Consider the following 17138-nt stretch of genomic DNA (forward strand, 5'->3'; position numbering starts at 1 on the left):
AAAAATAGATAAAACAGATAATTCTATTATTCAGAGAAATGTCCATGATAAATTCTCTCTTATACCAGCTAAAGACATGTATTTGGAACACAAAATACATTTCTTAATATTATTAAGGTTTTAGACGAGTGAAAGGACTCATTTTGTATATATATAATATATTCTCTATATGTTTATTACTATATAGATGTAGATTTCATACACTTAAAAATCAAACTACAACTAAAATGGTCAGTATTTTAACAAGGAAGATTTAATTCTAAAAATTTACAGCTCTCTATCACCCTTTAACATATTAAGCAAATACCTGTGTAACTATTCCCCTCTCTTTAAGTATTGAGGGATGCATTTGGCACCTGAGGCGTCTACTTTGAGCTTCTAATAATGTGTTTGTTTTCCCAGAGCTGCTGGTGCCTGAAAAATTCAAAGATACATTTGCAGTGACTGTAGTTTAGAGAAGAAGGACACAAATTTGGCTCTTTTGTGTTGCTTCTAAGAATTTCTCTGAAAATAAATGCCGTTTAATATGTTCTTAACTGAGTAAGTTTATGTAAAACAACAAGACCAAAAATCTAAATTTTGGAAAAAAAAAATCAAATCCCGAATCCCCCTTTACCTCTAAGTATAAGCAGCAGTAGTCTATGTTTAAAACTATAGTAAACAGGAACAAGTATTCCACCCCACAATTAGCCATAAGATTAGGGGGGGGGAATAACCCTGAGACAGGTGCCAATCTTACTTAAATTCATGGCAAGAAGTAAATGAGAGCAGAGTTGGCTTGGGCCTGGGCACAAATGTGACACCAGCCATTATTAAAATGGGAAAGAGATAAGAGACGTGAAGTTGGAGATATCTAAGACAAGCTTCTCTAACTTTATGAGACTGTATACTTGCCATGTTTAATATTTTATCAAAGTAAGATACAAATGAAACTCTCTAGTCCAGCAAATTAGACGGACCCAAGCTGCCACTAGGCGGCAAAAGAAAAGCTATTATAAACATTCAGAAGTTTGAGCTAATGCAAAGTGCCTAACACGTTGCCTGGCACCTTGTAAGTGCTCATTACTATTAATTGAGTTGAATATTAATTGAACCACAGCTTTACTAAAAGCATGCTTCCTGAGTTAGGAGGCCTGGGCAAATGGGGCTAAAATTAACTGACAAATTCAAAACCACCTATTTTTAAAATGCATGATAAGCAACACAGGAAGCTTTTACAACTAGCCAGCAAAATCTGAGCTTTCAATCAATAATTTCTTTCACTGAGGTGTGAAGCATGGAGTGTATCCAGAAGCACAGATGGTATTTTACATCTGCACATGCAATTTCCTTTTTCTCTGTTTTTTTATATAAACCTCTATTACATTTTTTAAAAAAAGAATGATAGAATTTACCAGTAAAATGTAGCACTACTTACTGCCTTTGGAAATGTTGCTCACCTCCATTTCACATTTTTAGCAGCGATTTAACTATCTTTCCGCATGTGTAGAAAGATTTCTTTTTTAAGTATAAACTCCCCTTTACTATATCCTGAATAATTTCAGAAGGTTCAGTTCCTCCAGAGATCTAAAACTTTTCTGGTATTTAAATACTTCTCCTCATCCTTACTCCTAACTATTTTCTTAAAATCAGTGCTAACTTTTCATAGATTCTTAAGGCCAAAATAAATCTTGGAGATCATGTTAATGTAAACGTCTCTTCAATATATGAGTAATGAAGTCTTAGCAAGGTTGGTGACTTGCTTAAGTCACTTTGCTGGCTCGTGCAAGGGAGATGAGGAAGCACCCTGCATCACAGTCCACAATTACAGAACAACATGTAAAGAGACCAACATTTTAACCATATCTCCAAAACATTAATTTCCAGACTCCATTAGAATGCAAAGCCATTATCCTTCTAATGTAAGTCAGATTTGTTAGAGGATATAAAGAAATTTTATTTTCAAAATCTAAGGGTATTTCTCAAGGAATTAAATTCAAGCATCATGTTTCAAAATCATATTACATTAAAAAAGTAAAACATTAAAATAATATTGGACCTGGAGACTATAGTGACTATATGGTGACTATAGTTGTGACTATAGCATGGTGACTATAGTTCAAAAATAATAATCAACAATAATAATATCAAATTGTAAATTTTGGTTAGGGGGTAAATAGCAATACTACAACATAAACAAGAAAAATATTTAAAAAGAAATGTTCCATTTACCTTTAGAAATGCATCCTACTGAAACAAAGGAGTTGATATATTCTCTGACTGTCATGCTGATTACTCTGGCCCAGATTTCTCTTCTGAGCCCCTTTGAACGAAGTTACTCTCCAACATTTCCATTAGGCTATGTCAAAACTGCTACATCTCTATCACGTCTGATACCGAACTCACAACCAAAGAAACCATGAACCCATTCTTTTGCGGTATATCCCATTTCAGTGATTACCCCCCACGTCAGGACACTTGTGTTTCCAGAAACCTACACATCCTTGAGATCTTCTCACTCACTCCCATTCCTAATCCCTTCACCAGATCCTGTCACTCCACTAAATACTCCTGACATTTACTGAACTCCCTCTATCGCATGGCTACCACCCCCTCTCTACTGCCTTCTCAGTTCTCTAATGGGTCCTCTAGTAGCCTCCCAACAGTTTTGTACACATCTGCTCTTGCCTTTAGTCCTCTTTCCTCTCCAGAATGGTCTTTCTGTAATTACAAATCATGTCACTTTCCTGATTAAAATCCTTCATTGGCTTCCAATTGCTTTATAACACCTAAACCTTAAAAACAAACAAACCCAAAATGGCCTAAAAGAAACTAATGATGTGGCCCTAACAGCCTCTTGGTCCCATCTCAAAAGCGCCTCTGTCCCAACCCCAGTCCCATTCCTACAGTCTCTAGTTCCACTATTCTGCACTCTCCTTCCTACGCCTGCCTCTGATCTTTTGTCCTGTTCTATTGGCTTGAAGCATGCTTCCTCCCACCTTCACTCACCTGTTCACTCAACTCAACTCTCATGAAACTTTTGTAAGGAAACCTTCCATGATATACCTCCCTGCAAGACTAGTTGTGTATGATTCCTCCAGACCCAACATCAAAATATATTTTTTATGTGACTATTTTATGTATAACCTCTTACTATAATATCTATTTTTATTATTTACTCACCCCACTAGCACCTAGGATAGTAGCTGACACATAATACCTGTTTAACGATCACTTACTGAATGGATGAAACAATTAATAAAGGTGAGAGAAAGGGAGGAATGGAGGGGAAGGAGAATGAGGGCAGGAATGATTTATAATATGAAACACACCAAGAGCTTAAAAAGTTCCACTTCAAGTTTATCTTTAGCTAACTGTGAACCAGTAGGACATATATTCTAGGTCATAGGCTAAGGTCACACTTTGACCAAATTAATCCAAGTTGTCCAAACCCAAGTTTATAGGCTTTCCCTCAGGGGTAACCACCACATATAAGAGTATCCTGAAAGCCCTCCATTTCAAGAACACCATTTTCAGTCTTTTTGCTGAGTGCAGTAAATCCTTCAAATGGGCACTGAGTTCCCCAGTGCAACTCCAAGTCCTGGAGAGACTCATATCTACATCTAAAACTCCACAGCTACAGTGCCTACTAACTAGTCATATACATTGTAGAAAGCCCTAACGTATGATTGCTTTAAAGCATGAGTGCTATAAAGTATGCATGTGTGTGTGTGTTGTGTGTGCATTTGTGTCTCCAAGGTAGAGGAGCAAATCAGCAGGGAAGTGATTTAGAGAGGTAGCAATAAAATGTTACTCCCGCTAAATAATTTAGGAAAACAGAATCAAGGCAACTGTTATAGTTTATAAATGTTTCTCCCTTGTCCTTTTAACATCAGAATCCTCAAAATTCAGGGTGAGTCTAGCAGGCCAAATATAATTACAAGAATTCAAAAGCAGAGAGAGACAGAAAATGCCAACACGCTATAGCAGAGCACTCCATTTGATTATGTAACTTAGAATATTGATATAATTTAGCTCCCATTAAGAGTTTTCTTAAATTGGAATACAATTTCTAAGACACTCTTAATCCACTTCAACTGGAGCTTACACCATGAATTTCAAGTTACCAATATTCATAATATTTGGGAGGGCAAGACATAATCCATATTTATAAGCTTTAGAGACAAGATTTTCATTCCCAGTTTAGTTTCCCTCATGCTCTGTTGACCATATTTTTTTGTGTGGGGATATTTTTGAGATTCATTCAGGAGCACAGGCCATGCATAAAAAGTCTGCTTTATAAACTCAAGGGAAGAGTCCTAGGGTTTGAAGAAGCCACCATAAACACAGACATGAGTGTCCATGGCTCAGCTCGCTGCCAACTTTCTGCCACAGGTACAGAAGGAACACAGTGATAGAATAGGACCTAAATCTAAGATCTGGGAGATATGCACTTTTAGGTAAAATTTGTACCTAATTTGTTTAGGTAATAATTTTTACTTTTAGAAAGTCCCAAGGAAGCCAATAAGTCTATGAATATCTCCTCTGGACCAGATAAGACAATAGAAAACAAAGTAGTTGCTATCAAGCATCTGTGATATAATTGGGAAGATAAGGCATAATTCATCATAAGATAGTAACTAACATAGCAGTTTATATAAAGTACTGGGGAAGAAGTAAAATTAAAACTTGGTACAGTTCAGGTTTGTTTTTTTTCTAAAGGCTTCATATAATAGGTAGAATTTAAGCTAGCTCCTGGTCGGTTCCAGAGAGGCAGGGAAGAGGTAGCAAGGGGAAACCAGGATGAGTGATAACCCCAAATGCTTGCATTTCTTTATAAGGAGGCCCTTTCTTTCAAGAAAAAAAAAAATCATCCCTGTTACATAAACAAATAGATTGTTTTGCAGGTTAGAGACATTTTCTGCTAGATTAAGTTTTGAAATTGTATTTTTCCACTTATCTTACAGCATCTATAAGGGGGTAGAGACAGAAACATCAGCAGGTTAATTTCTACCTTTCACAGAGATTTTGCTGTTCATAATTTAAAACAAAACTACTGAGGTATGGAACAAAGTTGCAGAAGTCAGGAATATATTTGGAGAAACTGGTGTTGATGAAAAAAACCTGGATTAGGGACAGAATTCCCATTTAGAGTGTTTTATTGTTAAGTCTCAAAAATAAAATAGATTTGCTGACACAAATTTTCTTCTCCTCAGAGAGGAAAGTTATTATTTTATTATTTGTCATTCTTATGCTTAAGCCTGCTCATTGGTATTTAATCAGCAGACATCATCTTCCTCCTCTTACAGAAGTGCAGAGAAAAGGAGAACTAACATGCCTAAAACTAAACAGTAAATCAGTATCCCATTCTAGAATGACAATTCTCAATCCTTTCAATTTAGTTGGATATTTGATATTTGAACTACGATACTTTTCACTAATAAGCCAACCATTCTAATCATGACCAAATGTTTCTCTCTCCTTCCTTCAGTTCTGATAGACGGAGCTTATAAATTTTTGAGCACTTCAATTTGATTGCATCTCAAATATAGATTAATGTGGCAACAGTAATAATTATTGGAAAAATGACTGTTGGCAGAAGCATTTTAAAAATGCTTAATTCTCTCAGCTCATTTCAACTATATATTGAACAAGGATATGAAAGTGACAAGCACTGAACTATGTAGAAAAAGAACAAAGGACATAGGACATGATGGAGTGTTTCGATCAGTCAGGAATAATATTATAATCACCCCTTTCACTTACTGAGAACTTACTATTCCAGAAATCACACATACATTGTCTCCACTGCTAACAACACAACTCTAAGGTAGGGATTATGAGATCCATTTAACCAGCACCAATATTGTGGCTCAGAGATGTTAATGAACTGGCCCATGGTCACTCAGCTAGTAAGTGGTGACTCACCCTATTCTTTCCATCCTCATTGCTAGTACTTGTACCTGATCTCCGGTCTTCCTCACCTCTCACTTACCATTTTGCTGTATTCTCGTGAATGTACATCTACGTATCGCTGCTCCTTCATAAGTATCACTTTTTCCTGACAGTTGGAGTAGTTCAGTCCCCCGACTAGCCATCTGTCTCGAGCCTCTGTGCCTCTGCCTGGGATAGTCTTCCTGTTTTTTGTTTTTTGTTTTTCCTAGTGAGTTTCTTCTTCCCTCAAGACTCAGCTTAGGAGCCCTCTTTCTGAAGAGTTTCCTGACCCCAGTCTAGCAGAGCAGGTGATACCCTCCTCTGAAGCCAATGCATAACCCTGTTAAAGGCTGAGCTTCCTCACTGTTTACATCTACAGGCATGGATCCCTCCTAGAGACTGGGCGCTCCTCGAAAACAGGAACCATGCTTCAGTTACCTTTAAATTACCAGCACCTAGAACAGTTCCTGAAACCTAGCTGGTATTTGATAAGCAGGAATACTTATACCACATGGGGTAGAAATTTAAGCTGAACCCAAAATGACTACAGATGACATGGAGCATGTTAATTTTCTTCCCATTACAATGTCATTGAGGTTGCAGTCAGCAGAGGAACCAGAATGTTTTCCTTCAAAGCTATGGAGAGAATTTTTAAAAATTGCAAATCAAAGAATCTTTATGCTGTGTTTTAGTTAAAAATTAGATCAGTTACTCCTTCTTTTGCTGTTCATTTCCCGTTACATTTATTAATTATCAAAGATATTAGTTTGAACAACTGCTTGTTCCCTTATAGTCCATCTGTGCTCTCTTCTCAATAATGCATTGAAGTCGTAAGTGCTAGATTTATTGCCTCAGTGATTTCCATGGCACAAATTGTGATTTCACTACAGCACTGAGCAGAAGGGAGAGCTAATGGGCAAGGCAGAAAATGCTTAATCAATATCACTCGTGGCATAAGTTGAAAACCCTAAACCCCCAAGCAGATTTGGAAAAGGGCTACACTCAAGGCTCCAGTCTCTAGAAATGCATTTACTGCACCATGAAGTTGAGAATCATTTTCTTTCCTCCCAAATTCTCAATTACTCCACAGGCCTCTTAGGGACTCACTGAATCTATGAATTGCTCAGCTGATCCACAGGAAAAGAAATTCCTGAAGGAATGAGTTGGAAATATATTATTTCCAGGAAGGGCCTACGTCTTCCCCCACAAATACATGTCGCTTTCTTTTTTTAAGATAAAGTATGTATTCTACATCAACACAGAGAAGAAAATTTCAGACATTGAGTGCTAAAAGAGATCTTGAAGATCAGGTCTCAAACCTTGGAATTGGGAGAAGCACCTCTAACATGGGTAGTCCCAGGGATAGAACATAATATTATGAGTCAAGAGACTGACCAGATTTTGGTGACCAGAAACCATCAACTTCCTATATTAATTAAATTCTCATGAGCAGAGAGTAACGTGAATGCTGAATCAGGCAGACATTTCTGTAGTAGTCATGCCTTCTGACAGAAGCCACCTGTGTGTTCTGACAATAAAGCAACTGTGGGCATTGGGATCAGGAGGGGCAAGTGTGATTTGGGAATCACTAAGCATCCTGGTCTAAAGATTTCTGCATTATTAAATTTCTTAAACTTCGAATCCCTTTAAACACCTACAGAAGCTACCTAGTTTATTAGAAAGAGTCTTCCTTTCTTCAAAACCATGTTGCTAATGTTGTCAAGTAAAAAGAAAGGGCCCAAGACGTAGCCCCAGCACCATGACACAAATATAAGCCACATAGCTGCCTCCAGACTGAACACACTGTGAGGAACCAACAATCAATATAATGGGCACAAACAGATCCAATACATTTCCCAATGTTCTTTCATGGGGATACCATCTAGGAAATGTTGTCTCAATGTTAAAAAGGGTAGTTTTATTTTTCCTGCCATTGCCATCCCTAAAACAGAATGACCCTATCCCACTATGTTACTTTTCATTGTCTACCACAGCACAACATTTCAAAAATGTTCTTGGAATTTTTCTTTATTATTGTTTTTAAAGATTTTATTTGCTTATTTGACAGGCAGAGGTCACAAGTAGGCAGAGAGGCAGGCAGAGAAAGAGAGGGGGAAGTAGGCTCCCTGACAAGCAGAGAGCCTGATGTGGGGGTTCAATCCCAGGACCCTGGGATTATGACCTGAGCCGAAGGCAGAGGCTTTAACCCACTGAGCCAACCAAGTGCCCCTGTTCTTGGAATTTTATGTATGAACTGTTATTTTCTAGAATTTTCCATTCTTAATTTATATTTTTAAATTTCCCTTCAGAAGAAGCTAAGAAAACCTGCATTATTCAGTTACTAGCAGTCGCAGCTTAACAATAAGATCTAGTTCATTTATTTAAGAAACTGTGTAGCTTTGCTCCTACTCTGCCACTTCTTATGTGTCCTAATTTCATGTCCTATAATAACAAAATTATAAAAGCATTGAAAATAAACAAATAATCATTCAAAATACATTAGTTCTTCCCTAGGCATTTGGGATGGTTCCCATTACATATATATTTTTTTAAGATTTATTTATTTATTTATTTATTTATTTGACAGACAGAGATCACAAGTAGGCAGAAAGGCAGGCAGAGAGGCGGGTGGGGGGGCGGGAGGGGGGAAGCAGGCTCCCTGCTGAGCAGAGAACCCGACGTGGGGCTCGATCCCAGGACCCTGGGATCATGACCTGAGCCGAAGGCAGAGGCTTTAACCCACTGAGCCACCCAGGGACCCCTCCATTACATACTTTTAAGAAGTCCAATTTACTTACAATAACTACAAATATTTTTTAAAAACGCACAAAAAAACAAATATTAAAATAGCTGAAGCTAAAAAAAAATAGAAGAAAAGAATAAAAGTAAAAGGTAAGAAAATCTAATCAGTTCTCTATTAGGATGAGAGAGAGACATGGTAAATTCAGTAAATAATGTAATCATTTTCCAAAGTCAATACCAATTCAAAAAAGAGTTCCCTTGTTTCGACAAAATTTCTCCAAGAGGGTGAGATCAGAGGCTCCACTGTTTCCTTAAAAACAAACACAAAATATCATATGCCAAAAGCCTTCTTTGTATCTATACTCAAAACTAGTCGCAAGTTTACCGATTCTTAACTTGCTATTCACAGATACTAAATGAGGATAGAAGCTCAGCGACAGCAGATGATCTATCCTCATATCTATTATGCCTTGAATTATCCTCAAATGTGTGACACAATTCTATGCCTGAAGTGAGACGTGAGAAAGGGTAATATGAAGAAAATACCCAGGATGCTCCTGTTGGGAGAAAGTCACTAACCATTACCAAGTTTTGGGTGTGTGTGTATGTGCGTGTGTATGTGTGTGTGTGTATACACAAACATATACTATGCTTATATACATAAAATATGCATATATAAATTTATACTTATCATACATTATAAATTACACACAATATATAATATACTGTGCTTATACATAATATGTTTATATTAGCTCATGTAATATCAGAACCCCATTAATATATTTTAAAACTAAATCTCAGGGGACAATTTGGGATATTATTATTATTCTTGGGATCCTGAATGAACAAAATCCCAAGAATACTAAATGACAGATGGATGATAGATATCTAAAATTAGTTATAAATGGACAGATAGAAGAAATGGTACATATTTTTACTTACATATATTTAAATTCTGAAGAAATTCATTGCAGGAGCTCATCCCTACAGAAGCAAATTATTGGAGGAGTTCTCATAAAGTCAGTATTATTTAAACTAAATCCCCAAGGGTAAGATTTTTATGCAACTTAGCTGATGTATATAGAATATTGTCTCATTTCGTTTGGAGATCATCTGAACCAAAATCTGAATTAATTTCAAAATACAGTTGAAGAAAAACTCTTTTCTAATCAGTAAATTATCACATCATTTGAAAGCTCGTTTGGAAGACAGATACTAGGATTCAAGGAATACTGAGCTGCTGCACTCTAGGTCCTAGATAGGATGAGAAAACCTAAGAAAGTCTGGAGATCAAAGTCCTGCCAATTGAGAGTAAGTTCTCAAGTTCAGACATGTCAGAAATGGACAGCCTATTTTATGAAGAATATCAAAACTCCAGTAAGCTAGTGGGAAATTAAAAAAAAAAAACAGCTGGAAAGCAAGTAGGATATCAGAAATCATGACAGAAAACCAAATATAAATGCCAATGTTGAGAGAAATCCCATATAGTACCCCACCATGAGACTACAACGCCCTGTCACTCACAGAGAGTTCCTTCACCAGTCACTTCTACAGCAGGACCAAACACTGTCATTTGCTGTTTTGAAATGCTGAATGTAATGAGTGATGTTCATTCACTCACAGATTTATACAAACTATATTAGAAAATATCAGCTGCTGTATAACCATTATAAGGATCCTTAAGTGGACTATTGCAAATACAATTTCCAGCGGGGGTTGAGGGGAGTAGGGAGAAAAACAAGGAGATTGTTTTTAAACAATTAAAAATTAGCAACTGCACCTCATTGCATAACAATATGAAGAAACAGATTTGGAAACAGCATCAAGATCAGTAGGGCCTTTGAGTCATAGTCTCAGTTTGGGTCCCATCACTTTACCTGGCAACAGTGCCAATTTAGCAGGCATTGGGCTGTGCAGAAAGATTTACATGTAAATGAAAACAGTTTGGGGCATTTTGCTCTGCCTCAGTAAAAGAGAAACATCACTTTTCACTGGCACTACAAAAATAAAACAGAGGTTAACACAGAAGGATCCTGAGCAGAGTCCATTCCTGGGAGAGCTAATTTGGCAGGTGAACCAAACTCTCAGAGATGATGGGCTGTGTTTCTAGGGAGCACTAAAGAGTTTGAAAAATGCGGGTGTGAGAGGTATTAAATGACAACATTCTGAAATTTATAGGAGGAAAATCACCAAATTAAGAATAATTATTTTATTAATAATATTAAAAATTATGTATTTTAAATTTATAACTAATATTTATATAATAAAATACAATGTGTTAATGTTTTAAGGTAAAATTAATTTTAAATAATTAAAAAATAAAGAAGGATCTTATTATTACATTATAATGCAGCACTCATCATTAGTGTGGATTTTTGAAAATTCATTGTAGCTCTCTACCTCTGTCCGAGGATCATAATGGCCTGGTCTTCACATCATTAGACTATAGCATATTTTTCTTAGCCATGAAATTCCCATAAAGCCCAGTTATCCTGGAATGAAATTTCTTAATTCCTTCCCAGCTACACTAAATACCCTTTACTCTACTACTTCATTCATTCCTGTATTCATTCATCAGTGCTCACTATGTTAAAGGGATCATGTGAAACAATATAAGCCATGCAGAAATGTGGTTAATCATAGATTTTTGTGCTCAAGAAGGTTATGGTCTAATATAAGATAAAATATATGCACAAATAAAAGCCACAGAAGACGCAACTTCAAAATATACATACCATTAAAGTATTGAGGCAGTTCCCTGACAATTCAAGGAAGAGAGAGGGGAAGAATAAGGAGTAAATGAGTAAGACAGAAATGCCAATTGGGGAAAATAGAAAACTCTCTTCCTCTATGGAGTCCTCCCTATTCCATGTGCTAAGCATGTTAGAATGGTTTATGTTCCATCCAGAAGCCTTGAGGACAAGCACTTGTTGTATCTTCAGCATCTAGCTCACAACACCAGGTCTAGGGAAGGCATTCAGCAAATCTTCATTGAAGCAAATAAATTAATGTGTGAATTCTTCTGTTTGGTTTTATAGACACTAGCATGTGAACTTATGAAAACCAATGCATATATAGTCAACCCCCATTTCTTTCTTGTTGCAAAACTGAAATAGAAAGAAACTGTTTTGTAAAGGCAAAATACATTCAGAAGTGGCAACATCGTTTAAATATTTAAGATGTATTTTTTTTAATTACAAAGATAAAGGGACCTGTATTTTATAAGATTCTCCCCATTGCTTAGATGGAGTGGGGACACTACCAAGATTCCAAATTGGCACAATACACATAAAACTCAGAATTTGTTTTCTTTTTACTCTAAATGCATTTTGGTGCAAGCAATATTATGACCTTTCAAATGAAATTCTATTTTTTTTTTCAGTTTGTGATTTCACTGTGCAGAAGTTCAGTATAATGTAATTTTGACACAAAAGGCACTGGAAGAATTATCATCTTCCTGAATATAATGGGTTTTTTTTTTCACATTATTCTCAAGTTCCAGACACCTAAAAATTTTCAAAATCATTTTGAGTCCCTGCCTTATTATCCTATACTTTTGATCTCAGGAAAGCAATTGTTACTTGATTTTTAAATTTATTTTATTTTATTTTTTTGGAGAGAGAGAGTGTATGTGTGAGCAGGGAGGGGCAGAAGGAGAGGGAGAGAGAGAATCTGAAGTAGGCTCCACACCCAGCATGAAGCACACTGCAGGGCTCGATCTCACAACCCTGAGATCATGACCTGAGCCAAAATCAAGAGTGGGGTGCTTAACTGACTGAGCCACCCAGGTACCCCAGCAATTGTTACTTTGGTTGGCAACTTTGTTCTTCAAAAGTACCAAAATTGGGTATCAAAGTCTGGATTACATGCAATAATTTAAAAGAATAAAAAATGTTTTTTGTTTTTTTTTTTAAGTTGAAAGGTAGCATAACATGAATTCAGGCTTGTAATCAAGTACTTCATGAAAAAAATTCAAATAAATTATTAGTAGGATCAAGATAATTAAAATTAATGATCTGACAGTCTGTTGTACTCACAGGAATTAACTATTAGAATGCTAAAGAGTTCCAAGAGATAGACTATTCTTCAAACAGATAAATCAGTTTCAAAGTAAAACATATTACCTCTGTGGAGGAGTCTATAAAAGTAAATATTAAATCACTTCTCAACAAAATAGACTTTTGCCAATAAATCTGGAAAATAACATTATTTCCAAACAAGAAAGATGGCTGGTTTATTAGGCATCCATAAAGGATGAATGACATAATTAGTAGAACCAGCAAATCAGAGCACAGTATGTATATACATATAAATATACATATACATACATACACACACACACACACACACAAATCCTTATACATAGATAATAATCATTTGTCTCCCAAATCACCCCATCCATCGTCTCCCTTCACACTCTTGCATAATCTATTTCCCCCAGATTTTGCCAAAGAGCAGAATTTGTGTCTTATTCATGTTTGTTTCTCACTGCCCCACTCCTGTTCTCCCCAGCATCTACTGATAACCATTTTTACACACAGAAAGAAATAAAATGAGTATTATTTAATATAGAACAAAATAATCATACTACAGATTGATTAAGGTTTCTAATTTTTTGTACTTTTTGTTAAAAAGAGAAACTTGACATCACATAATTGGAAAAATTTCTACCCATTTCCAAGACAACACAGAAATTTCACTTTAAAATTCCTGAAACTCTCCTTAAATAGTTCTATACATATTTGTATCTGGGAGTATATATAAAGTTCCCATCCCAATCCAGAATGATTTTCAGATTAGACACTGCTTACAGTTTGTATTAACCAATATGAACTTAGTAAGAAGCAGAAAGCTCTGATTTTGAGCTGTTACCATCTACCCACATCACAAATCCCTGATAAACTGTTTATTTCCTGACGACCATATGTGCATAGCAGTATCAAAAAGCTATGGGGTAGCACAGGAAATCAGTGTTCACCCTACTGGAAATAAGCTTCAATTGTTGAGAATTGGTGTCTAAACAGTATCAGACACATTATATTCACTTCTCTAGGCTTCAGGGACAGTGTAAGTTAGATAAAGTGATAAATGAGCAGTAAAGCATAGAGATTAAGAAGTTAGGCAACTACTGCAACTGACCAGGTAAGTGATTTTAGGCCAACGACATAAATTAAGTCTTAGTTTTCTCAATGGTAAAATGGGGATCACTCTATTTACCTCACAGCAGCCTTTGGGAGGCTTAAATAAGATGACCCAAGTCCAGGATGCAGCATGGTCCCTAGCACACAGTAAATGCTCAGTGAAGCATAATGATGCTAAGAAGGAAGATGCTAGAAACATGTTCAGGTAGTTGTTGACCAAGAGATGGGACAAATGACCACAGCTACTCAGGTAGCTAGACAGAGAAACCAGAAATCATAAATAAATTGAAATAGAACCTGAGGAAACAGCCAGGAAGGCTTTGACACTCTCCCAAGGGAACTAAGCTACAGTGATAATGAGACTTGCTCACCCTATTTCTCATCATATAATATTTCCATTTTATCAATTGCCTCAATACTTAGAAACCAAATAGTAATTAGTAATAAAATTTTCAAGATGGGAATCAAGCCAGTAGGGAAGATATTTTCCATTGTTTCCTGATACTGCTAAAATGATACCAAAGATCTATGTTTCTATTTTGACTGTAAGTAAAACTACCACCCTATACACAAAGCTCATGTTTGGTAGGACTGAAACAAATTTTAAACCACCCCAAACCCACATCAAGTTGCACACACCTTAGCAAAACCCAAGGCTAGTCTTAAAAATCAGCTTATGTACATAAAGAGAGAGCAGAGGCCTTAAGATGAGCAAGAATAAAGTCATTAGTAAGTGCATTTTGAAAAAAACTAAAACACTTCCTTAAAGGAATATATATATTTTGGGGTACCTGGGTGGCTCAATCGGTTAGGCATCTGACTTCGGCTCAAGTCATGATCTCAGAGTCCTGGGATCGAGTCCAACATCAGGCTCCCTGCTCAGTGGTGAGCCTGCTTCTCCCTCTCCTGCCACCCTGCTTATGCGCTCCCTCTCTCAAATAAACAAAATCTTTAATAAATAAACAAACAAACAAATAAATAGGGTGCCTGGGTGAATCAGTTTGTTAAACGTCCAACTCCTGATTTCAGCTCAGATCATGACCCCAGGGTACTAAGATTGAGCCCCATGAGGAGTCGGCTTGGGATTCTTTCTCCCCTCCCCCTGTGCATTCTCTCTCTAAAAAGAAAATCTTTTTTAAACATATTTTATTATATATTTTATGTAGCATATCTATCTGTGTGTATATATATATATATATGTATATATATAATATAAATAACAAATACAAAATTGTTATTTGTTATTTGAGGTTGTCCAAAACTGATGTATCACCAAAATTTGTATTTTTCATACCTGATTTAAATGATTTTAAAATCATAAGTAATTGACTACAAGATTATATATATGTGTGTGTGTATTTATGTATATGGCAATATACTGTGTATATATGTACATCACTATATGTATGCTGTCTTATAAATATACATGTGAATATATCCAATGCTAACTCTTAGAATTTCAAAATCATTTAAGTTATTAAGAAAATCCATGAGGTTATATTCAGATATGGCTAGCTGCTTAAATTCTATTCACTATGTTATTTTCTTGATATTAAAACATCATTAACTTTAATAGTCATTTTCAACTGTACAGAAGAAAATACATGTTAAACATTCACACCGATTTTAAGTACTAGACCAATTTCAGAAATATTAAAATGTGAAAAATATGACTTGATTTGAAAAAGTATAACTATGGGGTTAGGTATTTTAAAATAAGGCACATTAAAAAAAAGAAAAAAGAAAGAAATTTTAAAGAAAATATGTACAGATTTTTTAAATGAATAATGAGAGCTAACTGATATGGTACAAATTAGGACTTACACTCTGGATGCCAGCAGCCTATAGATATTAAATCAAGCAAGAAATTGTGTGTGTGTGCTGCACACATACACATATAATAAATATGTCATGGTTTATTATTTTTCATAAATTGTCACCATAGAAAGTACAAATTTATTCACAGTAGAGTTAATTCCAAGTAAGCCAGGAAGCAGAAGTTTCTATGACAAATAAGAACAACTATATAAAACCCTACAGATATATGACCCATAACACATTACAGAGCATTGATTTCCCAGAGGCTAATGTAAAACTCATGTACCAAGTAACAGTTCTATTTTCATATTCTCCTATAACTCAAATCCATTCATGCTGCACAATTACTTTTGCATAATAATATATTTTAGTTATCTGAGTATTTCATTAGCAACAACAGGAATTCTTATTTTAAAATGAGCATCTTTCTTTATGATCTTTCAATCTTCTTGACCATTTTTTAAAGTGTACAATGTCTTCAAAATTTTTGTATGCTTCAAAATTTTTTTCAAAAATTTTTAAAAATCCACATGAATAGGAAGAATTGCTGAGGAATTTAATTTGATGAATTAGATTACATTTCTGTCTTCAAGGACTAAACCCTACACATTTGATACATTTAAATGTTCATATTAAAAATAGGCAATAATCTCAAAACAAGTGAATTCTTTTGTTTAAGAGAAAACAACAAAATAATGGCTCAACTCACTTTTACTGGAGGAAAAAAAATGGATAGAAGGGTAGGATGGAAAGAGAACTGGCCAAGAGGGTTCTTATGCATGGAGAAAAGTATAAACAACAGTTAACTAACAAAAGAACAAAAACTAGACATTTTTTTTTCTTAGCTTTAGGCTCTACTCTCATCTGAGATCAGAAAGGAATGTAGTTTGATATGCTCAAACAGAAATATATTTTATCCATTCACAAAACAAGAATGGCAGAAGTTTTTATCTAAGGCAGTTCAACAACATGAATTAGTAACTAGGATATTAAACAGAGATCGGAGCTTATTTCCTCAAGTCTGTCTACTTCTTAGAACAAGTTTTAATTTCACTGAAAAAAAAATGGAAATAATCTCTAGATTTTGACATCTAATCACATTTCAGACTACACTTTGTCTGCAACATATATGTTTCCCTTCTGCTCACAGTGGTCACTCTGATTTTTTTCTCAGATCTTTCCAATTTGCTCTCAGATCTTTCCAATTTGCTGCAATTTGCAAAGGAGTCCCTTCCTCAGTTTTATCACTAGTTTTTTCAAACTAGCACCACTTTTGTTGTTTTTTACACCTTCATAAGAGCCTTAGATTCTTCCTAGGAGTTCCCTAAGCCTAAATTTTAGATATACGGACTAAACTACAGACATTAATGTTTCAAAAAATTTTCACAGTGAAATAGATATTAAGAAATTACTGAGTAAGAAGAGCCAGAATGACTTGCCTGGACATTCTCTTTCTGCAACGGTTCTCAAAATGTGGTGTGTAGATTAACAGCATGGACATCATACGGGAACTTGTAAGAC

The 17138-nt window shown here is 35.5% G+C and overlaps 2 protein-coding genes across 2 annotated transcripts in view; one reads left to right on the forward strand and one right to left on the reverse strand.

Annotated features, from left to right (window-relative positions):
• Positions 1–17138, reverse strand: part of CTNNA3 (catenin alpha 3) — a 1394003-nt gene that overhangs the window by 1116284 nt on the left and 260581 nt on the right. The window lies entirely within an intron of this gene.
• The window catches only part of LRRTM3 (leucine rich repeat transmembrane neuronal 3), a 164074-nt gene that overhangs the window by 144530 nt on the left and 2406 nt on the right, over positions 1–17138 (forward strand). The gene's annotated exons all lie outside the window — the stretch shown is intronic.

Source organism: Meles meles, chromosome 13 (assembly GCF_922984935.1).
Source record: "Meles meles chromosome 13, mMelMel3.1 paternal haplotype, whole genome shotgun sequence".
Lineage (NCBI taxonomy): Eukaryota > Metazoa > Chordata > Mammalia > Carnivora > Mustelidae > Meles > Meles meles.